The sequence below is a fragment of the Ursus arctos genome, unplaced genomic scaffold (genome assembly GCF_023065955.2).
Source record: "Ursus arctos isolate Adak ecotype North America unplaced genomic scaffold, UrsArc2.0 scaffold_3, whole genome shotgun sequence".
NCBI lineage: Eukaryota > Metazoa > Chordata > Mammalia > Carnivora > Ursidae > Ursus > Ursus arctos.
In genome coordinates, this window is record NW_026622985.1 from 44,780,704 (window position 1) to 44,794,609 (window position 13,906).

Consider the following 13,906-nt stretch of genomic DNA (forward strand, 5'->3'; position numbering starts at 1 on the left):
ATCAAGAAATTGAAAATAGGAAAATAACAGAAAAAAATCAGTAAACCAAAAGCTAGTTCTTTGAAAAGATCAATACAATTGATAAAACACTAGAGAAGCTAACCACGAAAAACAAAAAAGAGAAAGAAGACACACGCAAATTTGATAACTTAGAGGAAATTCACTTTCTTGAAAGATGCAATCAACCAAAACACACACAAGGAGAATCGATAATCTCAATATGGCCTATGTGGATTTAAGAAATTAAATAAAAAATAACTTTCAAAAACATAAAGTACCATGCCCAGATAGATTCACTGGTGAAATCTACCAAACATTTAAAGAAGAAATTATAGTAATTCTCTACATCTATTCCAGAAAAACGAAGCAGAGAGAACATTTCCTAACTCATTCAGTGAGCCGAACATTACCCTAATACCCAAACCAGACAAAGAAATTACAAGGAAAACTACAGACCAAGATCTCTCATGAACATGGATAGAAAAAGCCTGGACAAAACATTAGCAAATGAAATCCAACAATGTATGAAAAGAATTATACATCAAGATCATGTCAGATTTATTCCAAGTATTCAAATTTGACTCAATATTTGAAAATTATTTATATATCTTGAGACTACTTTTCTACATCCATACACATCAAAACTGTTATGAATTCAATTGTATCATTATGAAGTATTCCTCTTGTGATCCACAGATACCTTCAGCAGAAAATACGGTCCGGCTTTAAGTAATAAGAATATTTTTTTTCCATATGTGCATTAGAAATACAGTTGTGTCATTTAATATAATTACTCAGTTTTGCCTATTGTTATACCAGAAGTCTTGATTGTACACATTTATTGATGCATATGAAATCTTCAAGTCATTTTCTAATTAATGTTTTATCTTTAAATTTCAAAAAAAAAAAATATGTATCCTGTACGGGAGACTAGCTAATATCAGGCCAATTTTCTTGTCAAAAACAATTAGCAAAGCTGAAAAAAGAGAAATACAACCTTATGTTTGAAGGCATCAGAGAATTATCAAGACCATAGGACTTGCAGAGCTAACATTTTATAGAGGAAATAATTAAGTAGCAAGAAGAAAATTTCTACTTCCACTCTCAGAAATTTTAAAACAACATTAACAAGACTTATTTGCTTTATTGTGTAACTTTGAGTTCAAAATGTTTCAAAATTATACTTCTAGAAATAGTCCTCAAATTTCCATATTTGTGTCCTTAAGTATAGATAAAAGCCTCAAGGAATCCAAAATCTGGCCATAGCAAATCAAACATCAATATACATCTAAACAACAGGATTTTAATTTTTAATTTTTATATTTTAGGATTTATATATTTATTTAGAGAACGACAAAGAATGAGTGTGGGGAGGGGCAGGGGGGAGAGAGAGAAACTTTAGCAGACTCTGTGCTAAGCATGGAGCCCCATGTGTGGCTCGATCTCATGACCCTTAGATCATGACCTCAGCCGAAATCAAGAGTATGACGCTTAACCGACTGCAACACCCAGGGGCCCCAACAACAGGAATTTTAAATTTACAGAGTGGGCATATAATCTTTTCTACATACAGCGTTCACTTAAAAAAAAAAAAAAAAGAAATCTAATCAGACTTAAAGTTTCTTACTGAGATAAATTAGAAATTTGGGCAAATAAATTGTAATCGTATCTAAATCTTTTGTAAATGCAAGCTTATACATTTCCTCATTGGCTTCATATGGAATTGCACTGCACTGCACTGAAGAGGCAGGAGGATTAACTTGCTGTCAAACAGGAATGAAAACTAATCCTTGTTGACAACACATATATGTTGTGAATGAAGCTGATGACGCTTTCCTCTAAACACTCAATTTTCCAAATGTTCCTTACCCAAACGTATCTTCTAAGAAAAATACTTCATACAGACAATTTCTCAGTAAGCAGTTTTAAAAAAAAATCTGATAAAGATACACTAATATGATTCCTCAATATTTGCTGATACAATTATGGCATATTGATTTTTTGTTTGTTTGTTTAGTGAAAAAATGCAGGTGGGGAAATTTAAGATATTCACAACAATACTTTTATCAGACACACTTTTTCCTCAGCTTTGGAATAGTACTACTCCAAAATGGTGCACCCTTCTAAGCATGTTTTATGTATGTAACTCAATTTGACTTGTCATGTAACAGTATGTCAGGCTGAGATTATTTTGAAAAGAAACATTCTTATCCAAGAGTCTAGCAATTCAAGACATTGAAAATATAAACTTAGCAAGATTTGAGGGATTTTTAATCTCAAATATGTAACAAAAATAATAAAAGTCTATAATTTTGACACATTAGCTTTCATAAATAAATGATTTATCTTGCTTCTTGTTTGGGAGATAGGCTTTTTAGAAAAAGTCAACATTGATCTTTAGGCTAATTACACATTTCAAGATATTCTCCAACATATTTAAGTGCTACGATTTTACAAATGGTTTTTCGCTTTTGAGGTCTCCCATCTAAGATTTATCATTCTATTAAGTACACTTAAGACATTTATCTGCATAGCAAAACAAACAGAAAGAGTACGCCATAATGGGCCATGACTAGGAATCTCCTTGTTGACAAGTAAGATCCATTATTTTGCTGCCAAGTTCAGTTTTATAGTAGAGTAATAACTAGTGTGTAGAACAGAATAATCTGACTGCAATAGAATTGAACAAATATTTAGTTGAACAATTTTTCATTCTACAGAGTACTGGGACCAAAGACATTGACACTTGTCTAATTTTCAATATTAGTGTGAAAAAATATCAAATATGAAATTTGGACTCCTACATATCTGTATACTATATGCTACACTCAGCCCCTGAAGCAGGTCTATGTCCTCTGAACTGGGAACAAAGATGCCAGTGATGGTGAAGAGGAGAACTGGGTCTGGACATCCACCAACAGTTTCATTTTCAGCATAAACAATATACCGCTGAAAAAGCAACTAAAGTCACTGTGAAAAAAGACGTGAATTTGGAGTTGAAAGTCAAAAGCAGGTTCAAATGCACTTGTTATTCCGGTTGAGGTCCCCCAAAAATCACTTTACAACCCTAGCAATGAGATATCACCTTACTCCTGTCAGAATGGCTAGAATCAAAAAGACAAGAAATGACAAGTGTTGGTCAAGATGTAAAGAAAAAGGAACCCTCATGCCCTGTTGGTGGGACTGTAAATTTGTGCAGCTCCTGTGGAAAATAGAGGTTTCTCAAAAAATTAAAAATAGAATTACCATATGATTCAGTAATTCCACTACTGAGTATTACCCCAAAGAAAATGAAAACACTACTTTCAAAAGATAAATATATATATATATATATACACACACACACACATACATACATACACACACCCCTGGGGAACCTGGGTGGCTCAGTCGGTTCAGTGTCCAACTCTTGATTTCGTCTCAGGTCATGATCTCATGGTTGTGGGACTGAGCCCTATGTTAGGCTCCATGCTCAGTGGGAAGTCTCCTCGGGATTCTCTCTTTCCTCCTCCGTCTACCCCTCTCCCAGGCCCCTACGCTCTCTCTCTCTCTCAAATAAATAATCTTTAAAAAAAGATATATGCACTCCTAGCCTATGTTTCTTGAAAGATTATTTATAGTAGCTAAGATATGGAAGCAACCTGTGTCTATCCATAGATGATTGGGTAAAGATGTGATGTGATGTGATGTGATGTGATGTGATGTGTGTCTGTGTGTGTGTGTGCGCGCATTCATTCATTACTCAGCCACAAAAAGAATGAGAACTTGCTATTTGCAACAACATGGATGGACCTAGAGGGTATAATACTAAGTGAAACAAACCACACAGAAAAATACAATTACCATATCATTTCACTCATATGTGGAATTTAAGAAACAAAACAAAGAAAAAAAAAGACAAACAAAAAAACACTCTTAAGTACAGAGAGTAAGCTGGTGGTTGCCAGAGAGTAGGTGGGTAGGGAAATGGGTGAAATAAAGAGGATTAAGAGACACTTATTGCCTTGGAGTGAGGATATTGTGAGCTTCAAGATGTCTATCAGTTTTAAATAAATAGTGGATTGCAATTAAAAAGTACACTTACCATGACTGAGATGAGCACTGACCGAAGTATAGAATTGTTGAATCATCATATTGTACACCTGAAACTAATATAGCACTGTATGTTAATTATAATTCAACTAAAATTTTTCAAAAAAATTAAATGTATTGTTCAAACTTTAAAAAGCTATTTTATTATAATGTATTTGTCAATGATAAACTGTTCGGTTAATTTGCTTCTGAAGTCAATGAGCATACTGATATTCATCAAAATATTTAGTAATCAGTTTAGGCTCCCAGGTATCAATGATTTGGGTCCTTTTTGTGAAATGAGTCAATTCGTAAATTGTTAACACTCTATGCAATACGTTGTAAAGAAACTGATATTTTATTTCAAGAAGAAATATGGAAACTTTTATACATTTCTATTTTTACTAACAAGATATTAAGCAATATCCCAGAACACATCATGTAAAGTTAATAATACTAAAATTCAAAGAAGCTTGAATTATACCATTTTATAGTTACATGTAACAATGTGCTCATTTTAGGTGAGAGCTGAGAGGGAATACACCTAATGGGTAAACTTAGAAGTTCTGAATAGTGCACAATTCCTCTGGAACCCCTTGGGGAAATTTTTTAAATTAAATACAAAATTGACATTAGGGCATTATATACAGATATATTAGGTAGATTTGAAGGAACAAATGGAAAACAAATTGTAGGAAATCAATGAGGTATATGATAGATTTCACCATAATGGAAAATGTCTGGCATAGAAGTCCAACTTAGCATCAGGATATATGTTTTAGATGGGCTTGGTGGTGTTGAGAATGAGAATCAGCTTAATCTAGCAACTAAGGGGATATAAAAATGTCTACAAAAAATCATTATTCATTTGAATTGAAAGAACTGTCCTGCTAAACTCTATAATATGAAAAAAGTGTGTGCATATTTTAGAAAAGAAGAGAATATAAAAATCACAGTGATTCCGTATGCCACAATTTTAAGAATATTAGTAGATAAACTATAGATATAAATTTAAAGTAACTGTGGCAATTTAAAAATCTGAACCATATTTGAAGTTATAAATATGACTTTACATGGAAGAAATGCTTTCTTTTATAGACCAAAAAAGCCAAGCAAAAGGTAACTATTATTTTTAATATAATTTTTTGTATATTAAAATTTTATGTAAGGATCACAAAATAAGAAAACTCTGAAATAAACCTATATTGAATTCACTGACGTGGGGATGATGGTATATATACAGTTTTACTTCTTCTTGAGGTTTTACAGGATAAAGGATGTTTTTTTTTTCTTCTTCCCTTTCCATTTTCCTACCTCTCTTCCATCCTACATTCTTTTCTAACATTTCAAAACTTCCTCATTTGTCTCAAGAACTTCAGTTAAATTATAACATTGCTGGTAGCCTTCAGGGTTTCCTTAAGGGAAGCCAGATAGAATACACAGAATCTTTGCACAGAATAACACAATTTCACTAGACATGGCTTTTCTTGATTGATTAAGGAAGCAATCTAAAGAGAAAAATAATATGTGATGACCGAGATACCACTTGAATACAAATGTCTGTCATTTTCCTCTAAAATGATAAATAGAATGAATGTGGTTCAAAGACACATGAATTAACAAATCATTCACTCACTGACCATTGAGACAGATGTCTCAACTTAAAGTAACACAAAGCTAATAGTACACTGTACGTTAACTAACTGGAATTTAAATAAAAACTTAAAAAAAAAAGAAAAACATGAATTGAAAACAATCCATCCTTTTACTACTACTACTAAAAATTTGAGATATTTATTTTCTAAAATTATTTCCCTTTACATTAAAAATATTAAGAATTTAACAATTTACTGTATATATTTGATGTGATAATATAATGAATGGAGACATATATTAGGATAAAATGCAAATATGTAAAATCATTTGGCCATTTTAATAAGACAATCTAAAATGAAATAGGTAGTTTATACCTCACCATGAAAAACGTGAAGCTAGTTAAGCTGCATATTATAAGATCCCATACGAAGTTCCAAGTATATACATAAAAAAATCTATATACTAAATGGTATTTCCAGCAATTACAAGGTATTAATGAATAGTATACAAACTTGCAAATAGGAAAACAAACAAACCCAGAATACAGTATGCCTTTTTAATGTCACAATATGCCTTTTTAAATGAGGATATTTCATTTTCTAGATTCCAGGAGAATGTATATGTTTTTTACTTTCCTATTCATTATTTAACGGTAGCCCCCACACTGGGATATTATATACTAACCTGTAGATTTCTGTCTGGTAGATAAGACTAGCCGATAAAAAATATTGCTATTTAGTTCTTTTTTGTGTGCTTTTTCTATTTGCGAGCTTAACTCAGCGAAGAAAACATTTCTTGCTCACTGGAAGAGAACAATCCTTTGAGATCTGCAACAGTGATTTCTTTGCTGTTGTTCTATATTTATTTTTAACTTGTGGTGGTGACTGTAGAGCTGAAACTGCTAGCTCTATATAAATCTGTGTGTTTTTAATTGGGAAACACCTGTAGTTCTTGTTAGTTCAAAATCTTTCCTTCATAGTATATCAATACATTGAATTATAAAATCTCTTAATCTGAGTTTTAGGGAACCCAAGAATTAGGGAACCTAGGGAAACAAAACAACTGAATTTCTAAAACTTTAAATATGTTAGTATTTTAAGAATTTAGAAGTATTAATGTATTAACTATTAATTAAGAATTCGTAAGTATTCTGTTCCCTTTGGGCAGGTGAACTTAAAAAAAAATTCCAATAGCCTTCCTTAACTTAAAGACTTGAACTATTATTAAATCAAGTAATTAGTAAATGATATTTAGATACCTGGTAAAATATTAAGTAACTAAGTAACAATGAATACTTAACTATACACACACAAACACATACATATAATATAACTGTTACCATATATACACTTTACTAGTCAGTTTAGTATGTACTGAGTGGCCATACTTTGGGTCAAGTTAATAAACATGTCTATTCAGTCACTTTAAGAATAAAAGGAATGTGGGTATTAGTAGGTGGTCACTATTTTGCTCATGAGCCTTCTCTGTCTTCAGCTGATTGGCATTACAGTCAGCTATCAATCACTACATCCCAGTTTTCTCCTTGCAACAGAACTTTCATGATTAAAAGTCATAATTAATATTGGTATTTGAGATTACAGTAGGAATGCTAATGGCTTGGAAAAACAAGGTTGTATAAGTTTTTGATTTTAAGAAAAATAAGATAGTAGTTTTGTCCTAAAGTAAATTGCCAGGTCATTTCAGGATATACAAAAGTCAAGTAAAGGGAAACACTTTGGTGTATATAGCAAGTTTTAGAAGATTTGAGAGAGGTTAATTTTATTTATCTTGGAAATAATCAATTTGCAAATAATATATGTGAAAAGAAACAATATGTTAAAGATATGGTATCATTTTAGTATTGATGGCCTTATCTTTAACATATTTTAAAATGAACTTACTAATTTCTTTAAGGACACATACTACATTAATGGAAAACTGAATTTGCTTATTCATTAGGGTGATAATCAATGTATTTAGTTATGTTTTAACAAGGGGCATTAAAACAAAGGGCATGCTGAGTGTTCAAACTTCATCAGAATAACTGAGTAATTTTCTGTGCTCTATTTTGTACTTTATCATATATTTTAGTTTTAAACAATGAAAAGATATTTCTATATCTGAAGGAGCTGGGTTTCTTCTCTTAGGATTATTTAAAATATATTTCCACATTGATTAACTGTTCTTAAGAACCAGGATCCTGTTTTAATCAAAAGACCAAATCTTTGCCAATCTTTTTTTTTTTTTTTTTTTTTTTGCCTTCCTCTAAATAAGGCTCTAAACTTAGTGGGGGGGAAATTGCATGTCTTTATGTCTAAAACCAAAGCTTAGAGCTCTCAGAGGAATTCTGGAAATCACAAAGGCTTGTTCTTTCACCTTATCAAAAGAGAAATATGAGAAAAAATTAGACTCATTTGATATGTTTCATATTTTTTGACTAGCTTAACACTCTTATAAAAGATACATGTAAAGAGATTTCAAACTAAAACATAATTTCTATGCAAGTTGACTGTGAATAACATAAATATTTCAGAGATTTTACAATTTGCAAAATGGATTTGAATTTCCTGAAGATTTGTCTATGCCCTAGCTGTCCTTAATATTTCTCAGAGGCAACGCTGATAAACTTCTAAGAGTTATTCATTGTGTCCTACTACAGAACTTTCCTCCTCCCCATGCTGGTATCATTGGTTCTGTGATAAACTAAGCACAGCCATTCAGTCTCATCAACAGATGTTTTCTGCTATTATCGCACGCTTGCCTGAAGTCTCTCTAAAAGGCTAGAGAGTAAATTTTTGTCTTCAACAAAGAAAGGCGTGCTCATGGAAAGCAATATACCAGGTAGTTTAGCTACTGATAACTTAAAAAAGTAGACTTACAGTTAGAGTTTGAAGCTTAAAAGTTGACATCACTTAGACAGTTAACAGACTGTACCAGAAGACTCAATTACAAAATCCAGCTTTATTTTTGTTTTTTGATCCAGAAGTAGAAAATTTGATTAACAGATAATTGACCTGAGACTCAGTAAAAGAATTAACCTCTTGGACAGAACTAATGAGGAAATTAGAATATGGTTATTTGTTTGCAATCCTGTTGATATAATTTCATTGTTTTATTTTCTGATGGGTATGTTAGTAAACTCATTCTCTTCATCTCGATCTATGTCAAAAGTTAATTTACTAGCCTCTTTTACCCCTCATGCTTCAGAAACAACTATTTCTACTGATTTTCTGCATTTCTCATGAAAATATAGTTATTTGCAGAGGTTAAGTAAAAACCTGTGGGTTTTTTTTTGTTTTTTTTACTAAGATATAATTGGAGATATCAGTGGTGAATCTAAGAGCATACCTAAAGTGCCAAATTGAGAATGCTATTCATTTAATCAGAGTATGCCAAGTCCACTTTTGAGGAATGAGTTTCCATGTGGGGCCTATGCTAACAGACCCTGCTCAGGCAAACTGGCCTGCATACCTGTTACACATTTATAGCTTCTTCAGTAAAGAACGTCCTTCCTGACAGACCAGAGGCCTTAACAGATTTTACATACCTCATAAAGTAGAAATTCCCCCAAATTTACAGGGGAGACTTTCTTGCTCTTGGCTTCCTGGACTTGGTTGGTTTAAAAGAACAAATAACATGACCTTGTAAAAATCCAAACTGAGTGTCTGGATGAAAACTTCCAGAGAGAGTTTAGTCTCTGGTAGATGCTCAGTAGTTGTTCAAAACTGTGTGCAGATTGTTAATCAATACTTCTTACTGTAACTATATAAATAAGCAATCCAACCATTCTGGTCCATCTTTGTGATCAAGAATACTCTTTGGAGATTATTTATCAAAACGGGGGGAGGGGGGTGTTAACAAAAACCTCAAAATCTGGAAAAAAGGCAAAAGAAAGTATGTGATGTTCTTTGGCTATTACACAGGAGCACTGTTTTCACAGGGTCAGGCAAGGGTTATGCAATTCTCTAGAAGACTATACCTGCATTTGACATTGTGCTTTACTACTTGATTAAAAGTCAAAAAACTACAGTGGCATAGTAACTTGCAGATCTCTGTCCGGGAGAAAAGGTAAGCCCAATTTGATTTTACTGCCCTGTAAGACATTAAAATTTTTTATATCTGAAATGGAATTCTTATTCTAATTTCTTTTTTAAAAAGGATTACAAAAACCTAATTGTAGTGGCAACCATGTTTGACATTCTACTTGTTCCTTCATTGAGGAATTAAAAAATCATTAAATGTTCATTCCATATATATATGTCAAGTTTTTATATTTTGGAAAAAAATATTTTTTTGAGAAGGTGAATTTGACATTCTAATATCTGTATCTTTTTTTAAAAAAGTTTACATTGATTTTGTATTACTTTGTTATCAGAAAAAAAAAAAGTTACAAAGAATGGAAATTGATTTTTCTGTGTCTGAAATAGCAAAGCTATTTTGGGTAGGTACATTTAATTATCGCTTGTCATATTTAAAGGCAAGGAAATTCTTTTTTGTTGTTGTTGTTCTTTCGTATCCAAAAAAAAGAAAAAAGAAAAAAAACAACCCCATAGCTATTTGGTATTGAGCACCAAGTCCACCCAAAATATATCTGAAAAATATATGATACAGAGCCAAGATACAGTGGAAGTAAGTAATCATTCAGGTACATTCTTGGGGGCACTACTGTTCCTTTGCATTGATCATAGTATTTTTACCCTCCCTGACACTGCTGGTCATGCCCTCTTTCTAGGTTATGCGAACTGGGTCAGAGAGTGGCAGTCTGCAAATGAGTGGAGAAGAGCAGACAGACTAATGCTACATGGCAAAACTTCTGAAAATAGAAACTCAGCACCACACATCTATCTTTTCCTACCCAAACCCTGAAAATCTCTTGAAGAAAAGGACTGCATACCCTTGTCCTACGAAACAAAATAATGTCAAAATGTTACCCCGTTTGCATAAAATCAATCAAAATTTGCCTAGAAAGAAATGTTTGTAATTTATTTCGATGTTATTTTGGGTGAGGCAGAATCGAAAGTAAAACTATGAATAAAACTGGATTAAAATTTTATTTCACAAATGGATTTACTAAATGGGAAAGAAATCTCATCCTTTGCTACATTCCTGCTGGGTGTGTGAGTGTAAGACTGAAGAGAACGTTTTCATATGAATTCTCTGGGGCAATAAAGTTGTTTTTCAGTTAAAATAAGGAGAATCCAATTTTTAGAATAAGAGACTGTATCACAGGTTGCGTTTTGTTTGTTTCAGGAGTTTCTAATTCTTTCTAGTGATCCCTTTTTTCTTTGCTGTTATTTTCAGTTTGCACAAATTGTATCAAACATGAGAGAAATTTTAAGGATTTACAAAAAAAAATATGTAGTTTTAGGCCTAGCAGTCTTTTATGGAAGGGTCTTTATGTAGCACTTAAAAGTCTGAAGAAAAACACAAAGTAATTGTGTAATCTAACTTGAGAGGAAAAAAAGTTAGGCTGTGTTGAACAATGAGATCACAGTACATTGATGCACTTTTTGGAGTTGTAAATTTGTTCTGATATTTCAAAGATGTCGTTGTCATCTAGAGGCTTAGTCTATCTCTAAATGGATACAAGTTTCTGAAATACACCTCCAAATGCAGAAAGTTTTGTTTGGAACTTTCAAGAAGGAAGGTATTAAACTAAGAAGATCAATTTAAATATGTTACTCCATTAACCAAATGAATAAAACCAAGTGTATTCATTCTACTAGAATTACCAGATTGAAATATCCAAAAAATATTTAGGTATAAATTATCAAGATTGGTATAATAATTTGGAAATGCATATATTTGCTATTCTTGGCAGGACACCATTACAGACATTTTTATATCACAGAAATCAGGAAACATTCACTCCCAACAATACCAACGGGAGGACTGGATGCCCAGTTGCAATCGGCTATAAAAAGAGGGATAACAAGTGCCCCAAACTTACCTCCAGAGGGCACCACCCAATTAGAATGTCTCACTTTTTGCCATTACTTTGTTGCATAAGTTGTACATATTTCTTTCCTTTCACTTCCCTCCCTTCCTCTTGATGACTGTTGGCTCCATTTAGCCATTTGACTTGAATGAATTTGACAATAAATAAGCTGTATATTTTCTGCAATCCCTTTATTTCCAGCTGGATTTTCTTTATTTTCGGAAACAAAGCTCTAAGAAAAACTGTGTCCCATGTGACTTATTTAGCTGATTTTTGTTCTTGAGTATGCATGTATATAAAAAGAGTTCTATTTGAAAGGACTACTACTTCAGTTTAGAGAAGTAGCTGAATGTTAGACAATGCTAAAAAATATATTATATATCCATTCTTTGGTGACTGGCATATCCAAGCAAATTCAAGAACATAGGTGAAAAATACGGTTTTAATGCATCAGAGAACATATCTGGCCTTAGATTACAAATTTTTGCTTCAAACAAGAGAAAAAAGATGTCTTCTAAGGAATGAATTGAAACTGAAAATTAATTCAAAGAAATGTTGTTGTTCTTAAATCGCTTAGTCATTTAAAAAAAGTCAAAACAGAAGAAAATAATAGTCTACAACTACTTTGAAGCAATCTGCAGAAAATCTTAGGCTGTTCTGAAATACTATATGAATTTTGAAGTAGCAAAATTGTAATAATACTGGTATTACTACTTCTTTATTCTGTTTTATTCTCACTCCTACTTATGAACAAATGATTTCTTTTAAAAATGATCGTTCCTAAGGCTACTTTTTTTTAAAAAATGGTGCTTTAAAGTATTTAATAACAAATAACCTTTCCAACACTTTTCCAGCCTATTTTGTCAAGGGGAAAATAGTTATATGTGTATGTGTGGAATAAGTTAAAAGTCTGAAAATCAATGCCTGTGCTTAGAGAATATTCAACATCCTTATACGTTAATCTACATGTTTGTGCAAATCACGGTAATAAATGCTGTCAAACTCACTCCTGTAACTAAATAATCTTCAGCCAAGAAATATTATTTGTGTATTTTCCTCTAGTAAATCACTATTTAAAATTATGTGTATGTATATGTGTTACTACATGATACACACATATGTACATGTATTTATCCATAAAAAGGATTGCTAACTCATCTATTTTTAAAAAGATGGGAAAAAATAAAATAACTTGATTATCCCTTGGAAAAACTAAATTTAATGTGTGAATATGAAATTAGTTGGGATCATTACTGATTACAATATCAACAATATGCTGGCTGAGTAAAAATGGATGGTAAAAAACTACTTGGTATCCAAATTGTCTTCCTTTTTTTTTTTTCTTTAAAGATTTTATTTATTTATTTGACAGAGAGAGACAGCCAGCAAGAGAGGGAACACAAGCAGGGGGAGTGGGAGAGGAAGAAGCAGGCTCCTAGCGGAGAAGCCTGATGTGGGGCTTGATCCCAGAACACTGGGATCACGCCTTGAGCCGAAGGCAGACACTTAACGACTATGCCACCAAGGCGCCCCCCCCAAATGGTCTTCCTTAAAACAAAAACAAATGGTCTTCCTAGAGCAAAGCAGTCTGGTTTGATAATTCATATAATGGACACTCTGTGGTGGAAAAAGTTTTTGAAAGAAATTGGTAAAAGTATATGTTCATCATAACAAGGAATAAAATCAGATCTTTAAAAAAAATAAATAGGGTAGGATGGAATACATGTAAATATTTTTTTAGGGCTCTTAATCAAACTTTTATTACCCTCTTAATATTTGGCAAAATATACCAATATTGAATATGAAAGCAACCTAAAGAATGGACAAAATATTGGCAATATATACATCCAATGAAGAAGTGATATCTACAATAAAATTATTATTAAAAAAAGAAAATCCAACAGAACATGCAAAAAGACTTTCTCAGACATTTCACAAAAGAAGGCAGTTATTTAAAAAGCCAATAAATATTTGAAAAGCTATTCAACTTCCTATTGTCACTTATAAATCACTAGAATGACTAAAATGGAATACTAAATAATAGGAATAAATGATCAGAATTACATGTAATGAATTGATAAATGTAAGAAGTTTGAGACAAAAAAGACAAATATAAAAATGTACATAATGTATGATTCTATTTATACTGATAACAAAAGAAGGCAGAAGTAATCTATGCTCTTGGAAATCAGATAGCAATTACCCTTATGGGGAGTGGTACTAAGTATGATGAGGTAGCTAAGCAACATTTCTGGTATTCTGGTAATGCTCTATCTCTTGACCTGGGTGCTAATCACATCA

General features: G+C 32.2%; 1 protein-coding gene across 10 annotated transcripts in view; it reads right to left on the bottom strand.

Moving 5' to 3' along the window:
• The window catches only part of DGKB (diacylglycerol kinase beta), an 863,998-nt gene that overhangs the window by 789,448 nt on the left and 60,644 nt on the right, over positions 1-13,906 (bottom strand). For 8 of the 10 annotated variants that reach the window (XM_057304222.1, XM_057304223.1, XM_057304228.1 and 5 more), the window contains one exon: positions 4,085-4,148. The exons of the other annotated variants lie outside the window; for them this stretch is intronic. The gene's annotated coding sequence lies outside the window, so the exon portion shown is untranslated. The remainder of the gene's footprint in view (positions 1-4,084; positions 4,149-13,906) is intronic. 10 annotated transcript variants of the gene reach the window in all.